Source organism: Heterodontus francisci, chromosome 29 (assembly GCF_036365525.1).
Source record: "Heterodontus francisci isolate sHetFra1 chromosome 29, sHetFra1.hap1, whole genome shotgun sequence".
NCBI classification, from domain to species: Eukaryota; Metazoa; Chordata; class Chondrichthyes; order Heterodontiformes; family Heterodontidae; genus Heterodontus; species Heterodontus francisci.
The window spans coordinates 54,331,736-54,355,929 of NC_090399.1; the positions used below are offsets into that span (position 1 = coordinate 54,331,736).

General features: G+C 44.7%; 1 pseudogene; it reads left to right on the plus strand.

The window, feature by feature from the left end:
• LOC137345850 (zinc finger protein 729-like) overlaps positions 1 to 18,692 on the plus strand; it is a 41,846-nt pseudogene extending 23,154 nt beyond the window's left edge.
• Positions 18,693 to 24,194: the final 5,502 nt, after the last annotated feature.

The window sequence follows — 24,194 nt, forward strand, 5'->3', positions numbered from 1 at the left end:
GGGGCCTGTAGACCACTCCCACTAGTGACTTCTTTCCCCTACTATTCCTCATCTCCACCCAAACCGATTCTACATCCTGATCTCCTGAATCAAGGTCATCTTTAACTATTGCACCAATGTCATTCTTGATTAACAGTGCTATCCCTCCACCCTTACCTCGCTTCTTATTCTTCTTGAATGTCATATACCCCTCAATACTTGTCATTCTGCAGACACGTCTCTGTAATGGCTATCAGATCATATTTATTTACTTCAATGTGCGCTATCAGTTTGTCTACTTTGTTATGAATGCTACGTGCATTTAGATACAGAGCCTTTAGTTTTTTTTTGTTATCTTTGTAACATCTAGTCTCGACTGTTGGTGTGTTCTTAGGTTTTTTTTTCTCTCTGTCCCTTTCTGCCATTCTCTGGCCATCATTTCCCATATTACTATTCTGCTCTTCTGCTTTGACTCTACCCCTTGATTTGCTTCATCTACTCAAGTTTGATCCCTCACCACCTCCCCCAGCCCTTTAGTTCAAAGCACTCTCTACTTCCCTAGTTATACAGTTGGCTAGAACACTGGTCCCAGTGTACCGGCCCAACGGTACAGCCCCCACTTTCCCCAATACTGGTGCCAGTGCCCCATGAACCGAAACCCACTTCTCCCACACCAGTCTTTGAGCCACGTATTTATTTCACTAATCTTATATGCCCTCTGTCAATTGGTACATGGCTCAGGTAATAATCCAGAGATTATTATCCTTGAGGTTCTGCTCTTCAATTTGGTGCCTAGCTCCTCATACTGACTAAACAGAACCTCTTTCCTAGTCCTACCCATGTTGTTGGTATCTACATGGACTGAGACAACTGGATCCTCCCTCTCTCATTCCAAGTTCCTGTCCAGCCCTGAGCAGATGTCCCGAACCCTGGCACTGTGCATACCTGGCAATTAGAAATCATTTCTTCTTTATCTTTCAATATTACCAGCCACCACACAGACAATTAAGCCTATGCTGTATATTTCATTATAATCATGTGGCCCTGGTGTATTTTCTCCAAGATGTCTACATGGAGTGACTCTGGAATCACCAGTCTCTCGTCATATACCAGCAAATAATCCACAATAATAAAGTGTCTTTCGTGTTCAAAGAAGATTTTCATCCTCTTATCACTGGGACACTGCTGTGGCCAACATTGCTTGCAATATTGGTGACTATACATACATTCCTTAGCTTGCATCTGAGCATGATGAATTTTTGGTGCTTTTTCAAATTTGCCAGCTGATGTGATGCAGTGAACTGAGAATATGACTCAGTCTCATTAATAAAGTTAATATCCTGTTGCGTAGGATGGTCAACAGTAGCTCTGGACAATGCATCTGCTGTCGTTTGTTGCTTGCCCCGCACGCATACCGTTTCGTACGTGAACCTCATTAGCCTCAACTGGAATCTCTGAATTCTTGGACACATCCTAGCGAGTTCCTTTTCATCAAGTAAGGAAACTAAGGGATTGTGGTCTGTCTCTATGACAACCTTTAATCCACTAATATAATATAAGAACTTCTCACAAGCCCATGAGACTGCGAGAGCTTCTTTCTCTTTGGCGGCATACCTCATTTCAGAATCAGACGACGCTTGTGATGCATAATGAACCACTCATGGACATCAATCTGGCTGTTCTTGAAAATGGACTGCCCCTATCCCTGTAGATGAGCCGTCAGCTGCAATTGTGGTTGGCAGTGAAGGGTTATAGTGCGCTAAGATATCCGGTAAATTCAGCATCTCCTTGATCCTTTGAAATACTTGCTCCTGATGTGCATCCCAGCATCATGCTTGAGCTTTCCTTAATAGTTGTTGTAAGGGTTCAGTAACTTGAGCTAGATTGGGTAAAAATGTTGGCAACTGATTAACCATTCCAAGGAATTGTTGAAGATCTTGGACAGAAGTAGGAAGTGGGAATTCACTAATGGCCTTTATCTTTTGCGGGTCTGCCATTATGCCATTGCTACTAATGATGTGTCCTAAAAAAACAAAGACATTCTCGAAAATTCCAACGGTTAATTAAGTGTCAGGCCTTTTTCTTGTAGACGATTCAAAACTGCTCTCACCCTCTTGTCGTGTTCTTCAATGGATTCACCATGGACTAAGATGTCGTCCATATGGCATATTATTCCTTTAAGGCCCTGCAGAATGTTTGACATAGTTCTTTGGAATATTTCTGGTGCTGATGTTATGCCGAATGGTAGACGATTAAAACAAAATCTTCCAAACGGAGTAATGAAGTTTGTCAATAACCTTGACTTCTTATCCAATGGAACTTGACAAAAGCCACAATGCACATCCAGCTTCGTGAGCATGGTACTTTTGGACAATCTTGCCAAAGTTTCGTCCACTGGGGACATCAGATGAACTTCTCTTACTTATTAAGTTGAGTTGCATCTACACAAATGCGAAGAGTACCATGAGGTTTCGGAACTAGAACCATTCGCGAGCACCACTCTGAGGGTTCAGTGTCAGGAGAATGACTCCCATCCTGGTCATCTCTTCTAGCTGATGTTGGACTTGCTTCATTAGTGGGTGCGGTATCTTCCTCGGCATGAAGAGACGTGCTGGTTTAGCGTCTTTTCTTAATGTAATGTTATATTTGGTCTTCAGTCTTCTTAGGCCAGTAAATAATTTTGGAACATCGTTTTGTAAGTGACTCCTGGATTCTTGTTGCTTAACTTCTTCCATTTTTTTTTATAAGATGAAAGTTAATACAAGCCCTTCTACTTAAGAGAGAAAATTCTTGATTCCGTAGAACATACAGTGAGGAGGGGTTGATGGGCTCCCCTCTTTTCCCTCTCCTTGTTTGACCACAGTGAGTGTCCAACTGGTTACGTGCTATGATCATAAAAGAACCAGACAAGATTTCTTGAGTTTAACAAAGAGGTTAGCTTTATTGTGCTTAAAATGATCTAAATAAAATAATAAACTACACTCCAACTTTCACATGCACACAGAAAAATAGGTTACAGAGTGGGAAAGGATTTGTTGATTTAGAATCCAGAACAATAAAAGGGGGTATGCAGTCTCTGGAGGTTGGTGACTCGGTTGTCTTCTGGCTGATCACGGTGGTCCTGAGGTTTCCGGCTTGCAGAGGTGGACAGCAGATTTGGGGTTTTCCTGGAGAACAGCGATGCCGATAGTTTCCTTCACAGGATCTGCATCTGCAGCAATGATAGACTTAGGTAGTTAAGCCAGAAGGCAGGGCTCGAAACTTGCTAGGTGGACTGGGTAGAGAGAGAGAGGTGGACCCCATTTGGGCATCCTCTGATCAGTGTCCAATTGCTTGTCTCCTGAAGAGAAAACAACACAGCTTAAAACACAGAAATAGTGGGCCTGTCATATTATGGCCCAGTGTGTATTTCATCTTGCAACTCAATTAGTTCATGCCTAGGAATTCCCTTCTCTCAATCAGGTTCCCATTGTTCAAGTGATTACCTTTGAGTGGTTCTTCCCCACCAGTGTAATGTCCCAAATTATTTGCTTTCAATGTCTTGTTAATGGGGACTGGCCAGGTGATGTACTCTAAACTTCCCAAGTCATTGTTCTGGAGGGGACTGGCCAGACATCCTGACTCCCTCTCAATGCTTTGGAATGGAAGGGATTTTGATGCAAATTTCAGTGGCCATTTTAGCTGCTAGAAGTCACCTTTTTAAACATTTAATTCAGGTGTCAAGCCGATGGATTAAGAAAATCTTCATTCGACATAGCACATGCTCGTGACACAGTATTTTCAAATTCTGCTTTCCCTTGTACTGTAGTGTTGCCTGCAGCTTTTCCTTGACTTTCAGTTCAATCCCCCCTGGGCTATATAACTGAGTTTCTGTTGCTTGCAGATAATGCATTGATAACCACGGTTCATTGTCTGATAAGATTGTTACGCTTGCTCCAGTGTCTAGTTTAAAATTGTGATATGTATATCTGCTGGCCAAATTGCCTGATTAGAATCACTGATCTTACCAAGGAAGTTTTCTGATTTCTCTCCTGATGGAGATTGTTCAACTTCATTCACAACTCTATGCCTGAAGACTTTTACTTTAGAAGCTGTGGCAGTAGAGATTTTACTTTGGCACACCTTCCCAAAGTGACCTATTTTCATACAGTGGAAGCATTCTGCTTTGTTTACAGAACACTGTTCCCACTTGTGGGTCTTTTTGATGCCACAGTGATGGCAGGGTTTCCTGGCGGTCTTGTACATCCACCAGCAACTACCACCCCCCCGTGTACCTTCTTTTCTGGTGCTACTTTTACAGCCCTCTGATTAAGGAAATGTACGGTGGATGGAGGTTTCCTGAACCAAGGTCGTTTTTCACCTTCAGGATTGCTTTGTTCTTCTTCCAGACCTCTGCTTGTCTCATCAGATGAATATCTTTGTCTAGGGTGAAGTTTTCCTTAAACTGCAATAAATCGGAAACGGATTCATCAACAATACCTACTACAATGCAGTCTCTTATTAATTCTGCTTTTAGTTCTCTATATTCAGATCCTCCAGCTAGTTTAGTTTCGAGATACAGCACTGAAACAGGCCCTTCGGCCCACCGAGTCTGTGCCAACCATCAACCACCCATTTATACCAATCCTACACTAATTCCATATTCCTATCACATCCCCACCTGTCCCTATATTTCCCTATCACCTACCTACACTAGGGGCAATTTATAATGGCCAATTTACCTATCAACCTGCAAGTCTTTGGCTTGTGGGAGGAAACCGGAGCACCCGGAGAAAACCCACGCAGACACAGGGAGAACTTGCAAACTCCACACAGGCAGTACCCAGAATTGAACCCGGGTCCCTGGAGCTGTGAGGCTGCGGTGCTAACCACTGCGCCACTGCGCCGCCCGTCTGTAAAGGTCATTAATAAAAGAATCCACCATTTCACCTGGTTTCTGTACCCTTCTGTTCAATTTTGCCCTTTCTAGAATCTTATTGCCCCGTAGTTTGAAATAACTATCAAAGGCTTTTAAAACTTCATGAAATTTATCTGATGTGTCATTAATGCCCTGTCTTCTAATAACATCGTCTGCTATTGCTCCAATGGAATACAGCAATGTGTTAACTTGCTCTGCTTCAGACTAGCTGTCTAATTTTGAAGCAATTCTATATCTCAAAAGTCTTTTTCCCCAGAGTGACCGATTTTGAGTTTGATTTGGTCCTTTCATGTATCCAAATCTCTCTGGAATTGTGAATTTAAGATCCATTGCTTTTAGTTTGGTATTTTTAAAAATTCCCTCCAGTATCAGAAGTTTCCCGCACTTTTCAGCCTCACATTGACATCTGCTATAGTCACCATTTGCCCCTGTGAAATCTTGCCGCTAGACTCTATTTATTTCCTTCTTTCATTAAAAGCAGTTTTGTAGCTTTTTTGGCATACTCTTTTTACTCCCTTCACAATAAAATTCTAACAGGACTAGAAAAGCTAGATGCAGGGAGGATGGTCCCGATGGCTGGGGAATCCAGAACCAGGGGTCACAGTCTCAGGATACAGTGTATGCCATTTAGAATAGAGATGAGGAGAAATCTCTTCACTCAGAGGGTGGTGAACCTGTAGAATTCTCTACTGCAGAAGGCAGTGGAGGCCAAATCATTAAATATATTCAAGAAGGAAATAGATATATTTCTTAATGCCAAAGGGATCAAAAGATATGGGGAAAAAGTGAAAACAGGGTACTGAATTAGACATCAGTCATGATCTTTGTTGAATGGCGGAGCAGGCCCGAAGGGCCGAATGACCTGCCCCTGCTCCTATTTTCTATGTTTTAGAGTATTGAGTATTTGCAGTCGCTTTGTTTTGTGGGGGAGTGGAAGCAGTGATAGCCATTGAGGGGTAATGCGCAGATTAATACTGGCCAGCTGGCAAATGTTCCGACCCACTGAAAATGTCAGGAATCGCTCTGTACATGCTCTGCGTTGTCAGGCGACACACTGGATTGAGAAATGCCACATGCAGTCAGCCAGTGGGAAGCCAGTGTTTTTTTGGGTCTTCAGATTTCCCTCAATGTGTGTCAGGACCAGGAGTCAGTCACTGGGAAAGTGAATCAGCAGCTGTCACCTGGGTGACACTGAAGCTGTTCCAGCAGCTCCTCCATCTCCAAAGCTGTCAATGAGTGAACAGTAACTCTGCTGCTGCCTCTCTCATTGACTGCATTCAATTTACACAGTCTCACAGTAACAAGAGCAACACCCACATTCACCTCTCTGATTGGCTGAGCACAATGATTGAAATCCCCACCCACTGTGGAATTATCGTGTAATTAAGTCTCCGATTGGTTGCGAGCGCTGTCAATCAGAAAATCCAACCAATCGGCTCATTCCTGCCTCTTCCTCTTCCGCAGCTGGTTCCTTCCTGACAGGGACTGAAAACCAAGCGAAGAGACGGTGAGTGACAGAGCAGAGTTTGTACAGATTGTATCCCATAATATCCACATTAATGTTCAGGACTGAATATCCAGTGAGTGAAGGAGCAGAGTTTGTACAGATTGTATCCCATAATATCCATACTGAATATCCAGTGAGTGAAGCAGCAGAGTTTGTACAGATTGTATCCCATAATTTTTTTAGATTTAGATTTAGAGATACAGCAGTGAAACAGGCCCTTCGGCCCACCAAGTCTGTGCCGACCATCAACCACCCATTTATACTAATCCTACACTAATCCCATATTTCTACCACATCCTCACCTGTCCCTATATTCCCCTACCACCTACCTATACTAGGGGCAATTTATAATGGCCAATTTACCTATCAACCTGCAAGTCTTTTGGCTGTGGGAGGAAACCGGAGCACCCGGAGGAAACCCACGCAGATACAAGGAGAACTTGCAAACTCCACACAGGCAGTGCCCAGAATTGAACCCGGGTCACTGGAGCTGTGAGGCTGCGGTGCTAACCACTGCGCCACTGTGCCGCCCATAATATCCACACTAATGATCAGGACTGAATATCCAGTGAGTAAAGGAGCAGAGTTTGTGCAGTTTGTATCCCATAATATCCACACTAATGTTCAGGACTGAATGTCATTTCTCTTTGACTCTTTCCAAGTTGTATTTGAATTAACTAATTAAGATGTTTCAGTTATTTTAAGTGCCGCTTGTTCACCCTCTGTTAACAGGCTGCCTCACTTTAACTGAGTGAGAGAGAGAGAGAGAGAAGAGGGAACCAGGGTTGGGGGGATTGGAGAGGGTGTGAGGGGTGGAAGGGGAGAGCATTGTGCTGGGGTGGTGGAGACAGAGAGAGAAAGAGGGAACGAGATCAGGGACTATGAGGTGAGAGCGAGGGAGCTTGAGCATGGACCTGGGCAGTGGGTTGGTGGTGTGCGTGGGGGGGGTGAGAGAAAGAGAGAGAGCATGGAATCCTGGAGGTGGGTTGGGGGGAGTGTGGGAAGAGAAAAGATGGGGAGAGTGCATGGACCCTGAGCTAGCAGGGACGTGGTGTAGGCGGTGGTGGGAAAAGAGAGATAGAGAGAGCTGAGGGGTGCTTTTCGTGCGAGTGAATTGGAACATGTGGGAGAAAGAGAGGGAGAGCAGGACCCTCAGTATTACATTGTGTTGCTCGCATTTTAAGTGCTAGGTTGAGCTTGGTTTACAGAGATCTTGGAGGTGTTGTAAATCTAAACAAATCATTTATTATATTTACATGTACTATAGATATTTTCCATAAGTCTGTTTAGCTTCTGCTACTCATGATGCTTCTTACTTCCGCCCAAGGCTATTACATATGTGATCCCTTCTGTCTTCATCATGGTGGGAGATGTTACTCTTACCTTCCCAAACATTAATCCTTTCAGACCCTTATACTACACGCAGGATGGGGTGTGGTGAAAAGAGTGAGAGAGAGCAGACCTAGGCAGAGAGAGAGCAGGAGTCCTGGGAGGGAGAGAAAAAGAGGGTGTGCAGGGACTCTGGGTGAGAGAGAGAGCAGGGACCGACGGGGAGAGAGAGCAAGCTACAGAGGGAGAGAGCAGGGACCCAAGGGCTGACGGAGGGGGTGAGAGAGTGGAGAGTACACAGATGGTACAGCTTGATGTTGGTAGGATTGAGGCAAGCTTGATCAAGCCAGTTCTGGGCACAATACTCTGGGGAAAAATGTGTAGGCATTAGAGAGGATGCAGAAAAGATTTAAGAGAGTGGTTCCAGGGGTGAGGGACTTCAGTTACATGGATAGACTGGAGAAGAAGAGGGATAATGCAGACATTGTACTCAAAGATAGAGTGTGGAATATTAAATACGATAAGCATAATGAGAGAGGAAGTACTATAGGGTCTGACATCCTTAAAAGTGGATAAGACACCAGGGCCGGATGGATTTGTATCCCAGGTTGTTAAAATAAATCAGGGAGGAAATAGCAGATGCTGTGAGGATCATCTTCAAATCCTCACTAGATACAGGCGAGGTACCAGAGGACTGGAGGTCTGGGAACATTGTACCATTGTTTAAAAAGGGTGCGAGGGATAGGCCAAATAATTATAGGCCAGTCAGTCTGACCTCAGTAGTGGGAAAATTATTAGAATTAATTCTGAGAGATCGGATAAACTACCACTTAGATAGGCACAAATTCATCAGGGATAATCAGCATGGATTTGTTAAGGGAAGGTCGTGGCTTACTAACTTGATTGAATTTTTTGAGGAAGTAACAAGGAGGATTGATGGGTGTAGTGCAGTGGATGTGGTCTACATGGATTTTAGGAAGGCCTTTGACAAGGTCCCGCATGGCAGACTGGTCAGAAAAATGAAAGCTCCTGGGATACAGAGGAATGTGGTAGGTTGGATCCAAAATTGGCTCAGTGACAGGAAACAAAGGGTCGTAGTCAACAGATGTTTTTGCGAATGGAAAGCGGTTTCCAGTGGCGTTGCACAGGGCTCAGTGTTGGGTCCCTTGCTGTTTGTGGTATATATTAATGATTTGGACTTAAATGTGGGAGGCATGATTGGGAAATTTGCAGGTGACACAAAAATTGGCCGTGTTGTTGATAGTGAAGAGCCTCCAGATTTATATCAGTGGTTTGGTTGAGTGGGTGGAAAAGTGGCAAATGGAATTCAATCCGGAGAAATGTGAGGCAATGCATTTGGGGAGGGCAAACAAAGCAAGGGAATACACAATAAACGGGAGAATATTGAGAGGGGTAGAAGAAGTGAGAGACCTTGGAGTGCATGTCCACAGGTCCCTGAAGGTGGCAGTGCAGGTAGACAGAGTGGTGAAGAAGGCATATGGAATGCTTTCCTTTATTGGCCGTGATATAGAATACAAAAGCAGGGATGTAATGCTAGAACTGTATAAAACGCTGGTTGGGCCACAGCTAGAGTATTGCAAACTGTTCTGGCCACCACATTACAGGAAGGACATAATTGCTCTGGTGAGAGTACAGAGGAGATTTACAAGAATGTTACCAGGGCTTGAAAGTTGCAGCTATGAGGAAAGATTATATAGGCTGGGGTTGTTTTCCTTCGAACAGAGGAGGCTGAAGGGGTGACTTAATTGAGGGGTACAAAATTATGACGGGCCTAGATAGAGTAGACAGGAAGGACCTGTTTCCCCTAGCGGAGAGGTCAATTACCAGGGGACACAGATTTAAGGTGATTAGTTGAAGGATTAGCGGGAACATGAGGAAAAGCTGTTGCACCCAGAGGGTGGTGGGTGTCTGGAATTCACTGCCCAGTTCAGTGGCGGAGGTAGAAACCCTCAACTCATTCAAAAGGTTCCTGGACAGGCACCTGAAGTGCTGAAGGCTATGGACCAGGTGCTGGAAGGTGGGATTAGATTGGGTGGCTAGTTTTTTTCAGCCGGCGCAGATACAATGGGCTGAATGGCCTTCTTCTGTGCCATAATTTTTCTTTGGTTCTAAGCTGTTCCATCAGGGATGAGAAGGTTCAGAAGAGATTTGTTAGAGGTGTTCAAAATCATGAGCACTCTCTACAGAGTAGATAGGGAGAAATTGTTCGAATTGGTGCAAGGGTCAAGAACAAGAGGACATTGATTTAAGGTGATTGACAAAAGAAGCAACAGTGACATGAGGGAAAACTTGTTTCATACATCCAGTGGTTAGGATCTGGAATTCATTGACTGAGAGTGTGGTGAAGGCAGATTCAATCATGGCTTTCAAAACAGAACTGGATAATCATCTAAATAGAAAAAATTACAGGGCTACAGGGAAAGGGTGGTGGAGTAGGACGAGGTGAGTAGCTCTTGCAGAGAGCTGACACAGACACGACGGGTCGAATGGCCTCTTTCTGTGCTGAAGCTGCTCTATGATTCTGTGATTCATATTGAAGATATCCAGTTACAGGAGGCAGGACTCACAGTGATGCTGGAGAAATGTCACCAGATGCTGTGTGTCGGGGACCATGTGGGTGTGGATACTTGGAAACCCAATAGGGCTAAAGAGGGCCTCCCTCAACAACAACCTGCATTTTTATAGCACATTTAACGTCCAAAGGCACTTCACAGGAATGTTATCAAATAAACCACAAGACCAGTCTATATAAGGAGATATTAGGAGACATGACCAAACTCTTGGTCAAGGAGATGGATTTTAAGAAGCCTCTTAAAGGAGGAGAGAGAGGTGAAGAGGTTCAGACAGGAAATTCCAGAGTTTACAGCCCAGACAGTTGAAGGCAGGGCCACCAATGGTGGAGTTATTACAATCGGGGATGCTCAAGAGGCTGGAATTAGAGGAGTGCAGATATCTCAGAGGGTTGTGGGGCTGGAGGAGGTGATAGAGATAGGGAGGGGCGAGGACATGGAGGGATTTGAAACACGCTCAATAATCTCACTAAAACTAACAGGTGTGAGATTTCCTGGGAACAGTGGGTTATTCCTCACATACTGTTAGAACTGTGGACAAACAATATAACTCCGATGAGTTAATGAAAGTAGAATGGTTAATAAGCAGTACTGATTGAAGACAATGTTTTAAGATGTCTATTCCAGCTGACACCTGGGTCTTTACCATGTTTCACAGCTTCAGGAACCCAGACACAAAGACAATACTGACACCTGCAGCTCTAACTAGTTACCACTTTAAATCAAATCAAACTTCCAGGCTGCAGCTTCGAGTGGGAAAAGCATTCTGTCCACAGCCTTGGGACTTAACCTCTTAGGAACTGAATCTAGTACAACAGAAATATTCTAAGTTATTGTCAGCCGTGGTTTAGTTAACACTCTCACCTCGGAGTCAGAAGGTTGTGGGTTTAAGGCCCATTCCAGAGATTTGAGCACTGAGGCTGACACTCCAGTGCAGTACTGAGGGTGTTAAACTGAGGCTCCCGCTGTCCACTCAGGTGGACATAAAAGATCACAGGGCACTATTTCAAAGAAGAGCAGGGGAGTTATCCCCGGGGTCCTGGTCAATATTTATCCCTCAATCAACATCACAAAAACAGATTAGCTGGTCATTATCACATTGCTGTTTGTGGGAGCTTGCTGTGTACAAATTGACTGCTGCATTTCCAACATTATAAACAGTGACTGCACTTCGAACGTACTTCATTGGCTGTAAAGTGTTTTGGGACAGCCGGTAGTCATGAAAGGTGCTATATAAATGCAAGTTCTTTTTTAGGTTTTCAAAAAATCCAACACGGGCATTCCAGGCTAAATCCATTGATCCACATTTACTGCCCCCACAGTTCAGTAACCTGCTGACCCTCCCTGGGCACCAGTCTCCCAGTGAGGGGTCAGCAGCTTCAGAGACAGGAGAGAATCGGAGGAAACTCACTCATTATTTTATTGTGTTACAGGAGTATCTCACTGTATTAAATCAGAGAATAGAGAGAGGATAGACACCACTCCCAGCCAAGACCTGAGGAGATCCCGGACATCACCCCAGGGACAACTCCACAGAAAAAGCATCTCCAATAAATCTGATTGGTCAGGTGAAGTGAAACTGACCAGTGTCCAGCGTCCAATCAAAACCAACATTTCCATTGGTTTGGCTGTGGGATATCAGTCTGTCCAGGAGATGGAGGGAGTGTAGCGGGTGAGATTGGAAAGAAGTCTCTCAAGTTCCACAAGCAGTGGTTTTCACACAGTCATTGGTGTTCCTGAAACACTGGAACATCCACTCAGGTGAAAGGTCATTCACGGTGAGGGGCGTAAGGACTGCTCCGACTGTGAGGAGGACTTTGAGTGTTCATTATACCTTGTGATGCATTGGCAGATCCTGACAGGTGTCTGACGTTTGCTGAGGGCTTTATATGATTGTTGGACCTCCTCATCCACAGACGGTGAGAGTGTAGACAGTCTTAGTGACACCATTGTGTCTCCTGTAACACGAGGGCAGCTACATGGCAGAGAAAACAATTGAATGTGGACAATTTGACAGAGTCTCTGCAAGTTCATCAGGCCCTGTGAATCCCCAATCCATCAATACAGAGGAGAGGTGGTTCTAGTGTGAAGTGTGCAAGAAGATCTTTGTATGGTTATCGTACCTCCTGAAACACTAACACAACCACACAGGGGAGAAACTGTTCAAAGTCGAGGTGTGTGACAAAACTCTCTCTCAATCATCCCACCTCCTGGTCCATCAGAGAACCCACACAGAGGAGAAACCCTTCACGTGTGACATTTACAATAAAACTTTCCCAAAGTTGTCCAATCTTTTACAACACCAGCGCATTCACACAGGGGAGAGAGCGTTCAGGTGTGAGGTGTGTGTCAGGGTCTTCACACACCCATTGACACTTCTACACCACCAACATATTCACACTAGCGAGAAGCTGCTGCAGTGTGAGTTTCACAACAAGCGTTTGTGACCTTGAGCTTGCAGGTTCACCAGTGCACGTACACAGGGGAGAGGCCCTTCAGGTGTGAAGTGTGTGACAAATCTGTCACTCAGTCTTTGATCTTACTGCTACACCAGCACACACACACACAGGGGAGAGGAAGATCAGCTGTCAGATGAGTGACAAAGCCTTCACACACTCCTCAGCTCTCCACCAACACCAGCGTTTGCACACAGGGGAGAAACCCTTCAGGTGTGAGGTGTGTGACAAAGCTTTTGTGAAGTCGTCCACCCTCCTGGTCCACCAGCGAGTGCACACGGGGGAGAAACCTTTCCGTTGTGAGATTTGCGATCAAGGTTTCACACATTCATCTACCCTCCTGATTCACCAGCGGATCCACACAGGGGAGAGACCTTTCAAGTGCGAGGTTTGTGATAAGACCTTCATGCAGTCATCGACTCTCCTTCGCCATCACAGGATCCACACAGGGGAGAGACCTTACAAGTGCGAGGTTTGTGATAAGACCTTCACGGATTCATCGACTTTCCTTCGCCATCACAGGATCCACACAGGGGAGAGACCTTTCAGCTGTGAGGTTTGCCAGAAAGCATTCACATGTTCCTCAAGTCTGCTGCAACACCAGAGGATTCATACAGGAGAGAAACCCTTCAAGTGCGAGGTGTGTGATAAAGCTTTCAGACGCTCATCGTATCTCCTGGATCACCAGAGGACCCACACAGGGGAGAAACCCTTCAGGTGTGAAGTGTGTGACAAGTCCTTCACTCGCTCTTCAACCCTTCTGCAGCACCAGCGCATCCACCAAAGAGACAGGAGGTTCAGCTGTCAGATTTGCGATAAAGCCTTCACACACTCCTCAGCTCTCCGACAACACCAGCGGACGCACACAGGGGAGAAACCCTTCAGGTGTGAGGTGTGTGACAAGGATTTTGTGAGGTCGTCCACCCTCCTGGTCCACCAGCGAGTGCACATGGAGGAGAAACCTTTCCGCTGTGAAGTTTGCGACCAAGGGTTCACACATTCATCTACCCTCCTGATACACCAGCGCATCCACACAGGGGAGAGACCTTTCAAATGTAAGGTGTGTGATAAAGCCTTCATTGATTCATCGACCCTCCGTCGCCATCATAGTATCCACACAGGGGAGAGACCCTTCAGCTGTGAGGTTTGCCAGAAAGCATTCCCACACCCCTCGAGCCTGCTGCAACACCAGAGAATTCACACGGGAGAGAAACCCTATAAGTGTGAGTTGTGTGATAAAGCCTTCACACGCTCAACAAACCTCCTGGATCACCACAGGATCCACACAGGGGAGAAACCCTTCAGGTGTACCATGTGTGATAAAGCCTTCAGACGCTCATCGAACCTCCTGGATCACCATAGGACCCACACAAGGGAGAAACCCTTCAGGTGTGAGGTGTGTGACAAAGCCTTCATGCACCCGTCCCACCTTCTGCTACACCAGAGGATTCACATGGGGGAGAAACCCTTCAGGTATGAGGTGTGTGACAGAGCCTTCATGCACCCATCCCACCCCCTGGAACACGAGAAGATTCACACAGGGGAGTAACTGTTTGGGTGTGAGTTGTGTAACAAAGCTTTCAGACATTTGCCTGATCTCCTGGAACATCAACGTACTCACATGGGAGGCAAACCCTTCCAGTGTGACGTGTGCCAGGAATGTTTCACCTACTCCTCCTCTCTAGAGCTTCACCAGAGTCTCCACACGGGATGGAAACCCTCCCAGATTGACATGTACCAGTGCAGTTTCACCATCTCCTCCTCTCTTACAGTATGATCGCTGCAAGAACTGCTTCACTGACATAGCCACATCGGCTGGAGCAAAGTCAAGTCCTCCAGCATTGTGATGGTCTTCAGAGCTGTCTCCAGGCTGCCTTGTCCCCCTGCAGCTGAGCAGCTGTTCCATTGTGATACCTGTTCCAGAATTTGCAGCAACATCACCAAGCTTACCCAGTCTCACTGTATGCAGACCCGTGAGACAGTGTCGGGGAGCAATGTTTGTGACACAGCTTTTATCAAGCTCGCCAGTGACAGCCTATGTGACTGTGACGAAGGTAAACTATTCCTCCTTGACCTTTCTGCAGCCTCCAGTACCTCTTCACCATCATCCAGCTGGGTGTGACTGCACTTGTCTGGTTTCATTGGCTACAACAGGACAGATACTAGAGAACTGCCATCAATGGCTTCCCTTCCCACTCCTGCACCATTACTTCTGGTGTTCCCAAAGGATCTGTCCTTGTCCCTGCCTATTTCTCATCTACATGCTGTCCCTCAGTGACATTATCCGAAAGCGCAGTATTAGTTTTCACACATTAGTTCTGACGACACCCAGAAACAACTGACCACCACCTCTCTCGACTTTCCCACTGTTGCTAAGTTATCAAACAGCTTGTCTGACATCCAGTATTGAACGAACAAAAATTTCCTCCAATTAAATATTGGGAAGACTGACGCCATTGTCTTCAATCCACATCACAGACTTTGCTCCCTCAGCAGCGACTCCATCCCTCTCCCTGGCAACTGTCTGACACTGAACCAGACTGTTCATAATCTGGGTTATATATTTGACCTGGAGATGAGCTTCTAACCACACATCTGCACCATTACTGAGATTGCCTATTTTCACCTTAACATTGCCCAATATTGCCCCTGCCTCAGCTCATCCATGCCTTTGTTACCTCTAACCTTGACAATTCCAACACACACCTGGCTGATCTCTTACATTCTTTCCTCCGTAAACTTAAGGTTATCCAAACTGCTGCTCATTTCCTTACTCCCACCAAGTTCTGTTCAGCTGTGACCCCTGTGCACGCTGAACTATATTGGCTCCTGGTTGAACAACACCTTGAATTAAAAATTCTCATCTTTGTTACAAATCCCTCCATGGCCTCACCCTTTGCCATCTCTAATCACGTTCAGCCCTACAAACCCGCTCACATCTCTGCGCTCCACCAGTTCTGGTCTCTTGTGCATCCCTGATATTAATAGCTCCACCATTGGTGGCCTTACTTTCAGTTGCCAAGACCCTAAGCTTTGGAATTCCCTCCCTAAGCATCTCTGCATCTCTACCTCTCTTTCCTCCTTTAAGACACTCCTTAATGCTTACCTCTTTGACCAAGCGTTTGGTCATCTGCCCTAATATCTCCTTCTGTGGCTCAGTGTCAAATTTTGTTTCATAATCTTCCTGTAAACCACATTGGGGAATTTTATTCCATTAAAGATGTTATATAAATGGAAGTTGTTTATTGGTTATAAAATATTGGAGATTGGAATAAGGCTGTTTGGTTGACCATCCAATTGGATAATGAAGACTCTACTCGCTTTCCAGTTGCCATGGGAAGGTGGGGCACTGTGAGGATCCCCATGTTGGGTGACCAATGGTGGGAGTATAGGAGTGGGAGGTTAGTGATGAAACCTCCAGGAATCCATTCAACCAGAGTTGGTAACTGTCAGTGTAACTGAAGGCCTGACCCCCTTACCTGTTCTAATATCAATGCTTCATCTCAGGAGAGAGCTCCTTGTGTTCACAGCGGTGTTGAATAAATGAGTAAATCTGTAATGCATGTGTCTGACTATCTGACTGTAAATCAGTAGGAGGGAATTAACTCATTTAACATAGAACGAGAATCTGACCAAAGTAGATCAGTTCAGGTTGTAACAATTGACTTGTCCCAGACTGGGATGGGAAGGAAATTCAGAACAAATTAAATCAGTACCTTTTAAACATCGCGATCGGGGCAGGGAAATACAGAGTCATAGATAGGCTTGAAGGAGACGGATAAACAAAGAAATCAATGTGGCGCAGAGTAAAATCAGAGAGACACAGTCAATTGATTAATGTTTAAACGAACACTCACAAATACATTGGAAGCAGGAGAGTTCATATCGGAATTGGCTCTGGAATTCACTCCCACAGTTAGTTTCTGCCTCAGGCACGATGTCAACATTCAAAATTGGATTGGATAGTGGATGAAGGAAAAGGTGATGAAGAGATCTGGAATTAGGGAAGGTAAATATGGGATTATTTGCTCATGTGAAGGGTGAATGTCCACATGAATGAACTGGACTGAACGGCCAGTTTCTGAATTATACTTTCGAAGTATACTTCAAAGAGCAGGTCACCACCAAATAGCTGGGAGGGCATGTGACCACTAGATACCCAAGACATCATGTGATTACCAGGTAGCTGAGAGATCATGTGATCAACCCCCTCAAAAAACACTCCCTTACCTCACTAATGTCCTTGAATGTGTTGTTGCTTCCTAAATCTGTGCCCATTTTTGTCATAACTTCATGTCTGAAATTTCCGATTAGGTTTCCGCTCCTGCTGCTACTCTAACAACGTCACAAATGATACCTTACATGACTGTGACTAAGGTGCACTTCCGCACCTCATCCATCTCTGCAGCTGTTGACACGGTTCTCTGCGCCATTCTCTTTCAAAACCCCTCCTCTGTGGACCAGCTCAGTGGGATGGCTTTCCAATGGTCCCACTCTTCCCTGTATGGTTGGAACCAGGGAATCTCCTACAATGACTTCTCTTTCCACCCACTTTATCATTACTGCCAAAGTGCCTGAAGGACCTAACCTTGGCCACTGCTCTTCCTAATCTACAATAATGACCATTGGCAACTTTTTTTCTAATGCCAGTAGAGAAAAAGGGCATCACTAACAGCACGATAGAAAAATAATCCATATGAATTGAGATAAAGGATAAGAAGGAATCACTCATACTAACTGGTATTCTAAAGAGAGCCTAATAGTGGAACGGAAGTGGATGAAGAAATGCATAAAACAATAAAATGAGTAGAAGATGTAGAGTAATGATCATGTGAGATTTCAGTTACACCCTAATAGACTGGCAAGCGTAGATGTTGGTAAAGGGGAAAAGGGAATGGAGTTAGGATATTGTTCGGAAACAGCCTCTGTGTTGTGTTAAATATATTTTTTGAGGATCCATTTTTGAAAGATTGAAGAAATGTTAAACTTTAGGGTTTTCAAAGGGGGTCATGTAAAGGCCACTTGACTTTAGAAAACAGTCCCTGGAAATGTTTTTTAAAAGGGGCACTGAGAAGTCTTGTGAGGAAAGCAAGCTTTTCTGGGAAAACACTTTTTACTTTCAGCAACAACAACAACAAGCCTTTGTGGGAAACCACCTGACTTCCAGCTGAATAAACAACAGAGAACTTTGGACACCTGGAGAAATTGTTTACAAAGAAGTGACAGGTCAAGATTGATGGAGGTCAAAATGTTGACCTCCTGTTGTCGGTTTCACTTTTGAATTGTTTTGAGTTGGGTTGAACTGTATTAAAAAAGGGAGAGAACTTCCAAGGAGAGAAGAGAATTCTCAAGGAAGGAGAGAAGACCACAACCCAGCTCAGCTTTCCAGCACCTCTCTAAAAGACCCTGAGAAGTGCACTGTGTCTGCTTATCTCGTCTCCTGTCTTTGAAGAAAAGCCTGCTAAATTAATTCTCAATGCCACCTGAAACGAACTGTTCTAAAAGATCCCAGTGACCTGTCTACATGTGCAGAGGCCACAATGTATGCCAGCGTTGGAATACAACATTTCTCATCTGTGGCTTCTTCAAGAATGAGCAGGTTTTCAGCCCAAGTGTTTTTTTTTTATCCGTAATAGAGCTCTAAGAATAAAAATCCCTTTATTTTTTCAGTTAACCGGTGTGTGAGTATGAGGAGCTAAAGTAAAAAGGTAACTTTAATATTTCAATCTGTGTGTTTATGCTTTACTTCATTACTGGTTAAGACTTGCTTTATAATAAACTGATAATTTTGTTATTTATTGAAGAAACCTGGTTGGTGTGTTTAATTCTGGGATAAAAATATTGTCTATGATTGACCGTATGGGTAAGTGGGAAATGATTTAACTGTATGTTTTGACCTGTGGAGAAGTGGAACTGGAATAAACAGGGCACTCCTCCCACCTCGGTTGTAACAATATTGTGTACTTATTGTATCCTTTCTTACCCCATCTGTAAGAAGCCCAACTCGGGAGGAATCACTGCTGGATCTATTACTGGGAAATATACTGGAGCTCAGTGGTGCAGTGGTTAGCACCGCAGCCTCACAGCTCCAGCGACCCAGGTTCAATTCTGGATACTGCCTGTGTGGAGTTTGCAAGTTCTCCCTGTTAACGCGTGGGTTTTCGCCGGGTGCTCCGGTTTTCTCCCACAGCCAAAGACTTGCAGGTTGATAGGTCAATTGGCCATTATAAATTGCCCCTAGTATAGGTAGGTGGTAGGGGAATACAGGGAAGGTGGGGATGTGGTAGGAATATGGGATTAGTGTAGGATTAGTATAAACGGGTGGTTGAAGGTTGGCACAGACCCGGTGGGCCGAAGGGCCTGTTTCAGTGCTGTATCTATTAAAAAAAAATAAGAGAAGTAAGTGCAGAGCAACATCAAGCAATAGCGATCACATCATAATCATGTTTGAGATGCAGATTGAGAAGGAAAATAATAGCACAAAGGCCACAGTAATAGATTGATAAAAAGCTAATTATGAGAATGGGACTAGGGAAAATTAAACTGGAAAATAACAGCATGGGAAATATTTTAAAACGTGATTAATAGAATCCAGGAGAAATGTATTCTCCAAAAAAACTCTAAACTAATAAATAATGAAAGACCATGGATGGATAAAGAGACAGGTAAAATTGAAACTAAAGAAAAGTGATACACTAGGTATGTAGATGATAAAGGTAGAATGATAAAAGGGAATATGAACAGGTTAGGAAGGAGTCAAAATTGTGGTTGACTCTTACATGCCCTCTGAAATGGCCTAGCAAGCCACTCAGTTGTATATAACCGCTACAAAGTCAATAAAAAGGAATGAAACCAGACGGACCACCCGGCCTCGACCAAGGCACTGGAAACGACAACGGCAAACCCGAGCTCTGTCGACCCTGCAAAGTCCTCCTTACTAACATCTGGGGGCTTGTGCCAAAGTTGGGAAAGCTGTCCCACAGACTTGTCAAGCAACAGCCTGACGTAGTCATACTCATGGAATCATACCTTACAGACAATGTCCCAGACACTGGAATCACCATCCCCGGGTATGTCCTGTCCCACAGGCAGGACAGACCCAGCAGAGGTGGCGGCACAGTGGTATACAGTAGGGAGGGAGTTGCCCTGGGAGTCCTCAACATTGACTCCGGACCCCTTAAAGTCTCATGGCATCAGGTCAAACATGGGCAAGGAAACCTCCTGCTGATTACCACCTACCACCCTCCCTCCGCTGATGAGTCAGTACTCCTCCATGTTGAACATGACTTGGACGAAGCACCGAGGGTGACAAGGGTGCAGAATGTACTCTGGGTGGGGGACTTCAATGTCTCAGTAGCACCACTATGGACCGAGCTGGCTGAGTCCTAAAGGACATAGCTGCTAGACTGGATCTGCAGCAGGTGGCGAGGGAACCAACAAGAGGGAAAAACATACTTGACCTTGTCCTCCCCAATCTGCCTGCCGCAGATGCATCTCTCCATGACAGTATTGGTAGGAGTGACCACTGCACAGTCCTTGTGGGGATGACGTCCCACCTTCACATTGAGGGTACCGCCCATCGTGGTGTGTGGCACTACCACCGTGCTAAATGGAATAGATTTCGAACAGATCTTGCAATACAAAACTGGGCTCCATGAGGCGCTGTGGGCCATCAGTAGCAGCAGAATTGTACTCAACCACAATCTGTAACCTCATGGCCCGGCGTGTCCCCCACTCTACCATTACAATCAAGCCAGGAAACGAATCCTGGTTCAATAAAAAGTGCAGGAGGGCATGCCAGGAGCAGCACCAGGCATACCTCAAAATGAGGTGTCAACCTGGTGAAGCTACAACAGAGGACTACTTGTGTGCCAAACTGCGTAAGCAGTATGCGATAGAGCTAAGCGATCTCATAACCAACGGATCAGATCTAATCTCTGCAGTCCTGCCTTATCCAGCCGTGAATAGTGGTGGGCAATTAAACAACTAACTGGAGGAGCTGGCTGCACAAATATCCCCATCCTCAATGATAGGGGAGCCCAGCACATTAGGGAGAAAGATAAGGCTGAAGCATATGCAACAATCGTCAGTCAGAAGTGCCGAGTTGATGATCCATCTCCCCAGCATCACAGATGCCAGACTTCAGCCAATTCGATTCACTCCGCATGACATCAAGAAATGACTGAATGCACTGGACACTGCAAAGTCTATGGCCCCTGACCATATTCCGGCAATAGTACTGAAGACCTGTGCTCCAGAAGTTGCCACGCCCCCCGCCAAGCTGTTTCAGTACAGCTACAACACTGGCATCCACCCTGCAATGTGGAAAATTTCCCAGGTATGTCCTGTACACAATAAACAGGACAAGTCCAACACGGCCAGTTACCGCCCCATCAGCCTACTCTCAATCATCAGTAAAGTGATGGAAGGTTTCATCAACAGTGCCATCAAGCGGCACTTGCTTAGCAATAATCTGCACAGTGATGCTCAGTTTGGGTTCTGTCAGGGCCACTCAGCTCGTTACAGCCTTGGTTCAAACATGGACAAAAGAGCTGAACTTGAGGTGAGATGAGAGTGACTGCTCTTGACATCAAGGCAGCATTTGACCGAGTATGGCATCAAGGAGCCCTAGCAAAACTGAAGTCAATGGGAATCGGGGAAAACCCTCCGCTGGTTGGAATCATACCAAACGCAAAAGACGATGGTTATGGTTGTTGGAGGTCAATCATCTCAGCTCCAGGACATCACTGCAGGAGTTCCTCAGGGTAGTGTCCTAGGCCCAACCATCTTCAGCTGCTTCATCAATGACCTTCCTTCAATCATAAGGTCAGAAGTGAGTATGTTTGCTGATGATTGCACAATGTTCAGCACCATTCGTGACTCCTCAGATACTGAAGCAGTCCATGTAGAAATGCAGCATTTCTAGACAATATCCAGGCTTGGGCTGATAAGTGGCAAGTAACATTTGCGCCACAGATGTGCCAGGCAATGACCATCTCCAACAAGAGAGAATCTAACCATCTCCCCTTGACATTCAATGGCATTACCATCGCTGAATCCCCCACTATCAACATCCTTGGGGCTACCATTGACCAGAAACTGAACTGGAGTAGCCATATAAATACTGTGGCTACAAGAGCAGGTCAAAGGCTAGGAATCCTGCGGCGAGTAACTCACCTCCTGACTCCCCAAAGCCTGTCCACCATCTACAAGGCACAAGTCAGGACTGTGATGGAATGCTCTCCATTTGCCTGGATGGGTGCAGCTCCAACAACACTCAAGAAGCTCGACACCATTCAGGACAAAGCAGCCCGCTTGATTGGCACCCCGCCCACAAACATTCACTCCCTCCACCACCGATGCACAGTGGCATGGGAACACCACCACCTGCAAGTTCCCCTCCAAGTCACACACCATTCTGACTTGTAACTATATCGCCGTTCTTTCACTGTCGCTGGGTCAAAATCCTGGAACTCCCTTCCTAACAGCACTGTGGGTGTACCTACCTCACATGGACTGCAGCGGTTCAAGAAGGCAGCTCACCACCACCTTCTCAAGGGCAATTAGGGCTGGGCAATAAATGCTGGCCTGGCCAGCGACGCCCACATCACATGAATTAATTTAAAATAAATAAAGCAATTAAGGCAAAATAAAACAGGAAAATTAAATTATCAAGGGCAAAGCCAAGCCTAACAAAATTAAATCATCAAGGAATATATAAACAAAAAGAAGGGATTCTATGACGTGTAATTAACAAAAGAAATATCAGGCTATGGATAGGGCCACAAAGAGATGCACAATGAAGTCAGGTAATGATGGTGAAATGGCATAAATAGCAAATAATTACTTTGTCCTCGTATCTATCAGGGAGACTGACAAGGTGGGTATGACATTAGAAGAGACCAAAAATATAATCAAGAGATTCAAGATAGGCAGGAAATAATTAATAATCTAGTCCAATTGAGAGGATAAAACCACTGGTCCAGATGGATTACATCCACACATATGAAAAGAAGCTAAGGAAAAGATAGCAGAGGCACTATGACATGTATATAACAATTCATTAAAAAATTGAATTGTGCCAGAGGACTGGCAGACATTAATATGATTCCTATTTTGTTTTAAAAGGAGATAGAACAAGTCCAGGGAACAACGAAGCAGTTAGCTTAACATCAGTGATAGGAAAATAATGGAATCCTCACTGAAAGATGTTTGAGATAAACATCAAGAAACTGACAATATAATAAAAGTGGTCAGTATCCATTTCAAAATCATGCTCGACCTACCTTATTAATTTCTCTGGAGCAGTAACAAAAGTAACAAGTGTAATGTAGTCCTTGTAATATATTTGCATTATCAGCAAAGTCCTTTTTCATAGTAGTCTCATGACTAAAGTCAGGACATGTTCAGTCTGGGAACAAGTAGCAAAACGGATGGCAAGCTGGCTACAGAACAGAAAGGAGAGTAGGGTTTAAAGGTTGTTATGTAGATTGGCAAATGACAGGAAGTGGTGTTCCACAGGGATTGGTGCTGAGACCACTGTTGTTCATAATTTACATTAATGATTTGGACTCGTGAACCAGAAGTACAATTTAAAATGTTCAGAGAGCACTAAATTGCTTAAAACCTAATTCTTTTCTAACCTTTTCCAGTTCTGATGAAAGGTCACACACCTGAAATGTTAACTTTGCTTCCCTTTCCTCAGATGCTGCCAGACCTGCTGAGTATTTCCAGCACTTTCTGTTTTGATGCGAAATTGAGGTGGAGGGTGTAGTTAATACAGAGGAAGACTACAACAAAATACATGAAGACATTAATAAACGTGCAGAATGGGTGTTGTGTAATTTGGCAAATTAGTTTTAGTATAGACAAGTGTGAAGTATTACCTTTTGGTAGGAAGAATGTGGAGACCACATGCTGTTCAGGAAATAAAAGTCTAAATGGAGTAGAAGAAAAAAGGGTAAGTGGTAAGGAGCAAATCATACTTGGGGTACAGATACACAAATCACTAAAAATAACAATGCAGGTTTATAAGGCCATCAAACATGCAAACTATGCACTAGGTTTCATTTCCAGAGAGATTGAACTGAAAAGCAGAGAAATTATGTTAAATGAGTATTGAACCTTGGCTGAACAGGCTAAGGCTCTGTTCTTGAGAAAAGAGAAGGCTGAGGAGTGACCTAATAGAGATCTTTAAGATTATGAAAAGGTTTGATAGAGTAGATGTAGATAAGATGTTTACACTTGTTGCAGTGAGAAAAAACCGAGGATCCATCCAGAAATAAAAGATAGTTGTCAATAAATCCAATGAATGTAGCAGAAAATTCTTTATCCAGAGAGTGGTGAGAATGCTACCATGTTAGTGGTTGGTGCAAATAGTATAGCTGCCTTTAAAGGGAAATTAGTTCAGTACG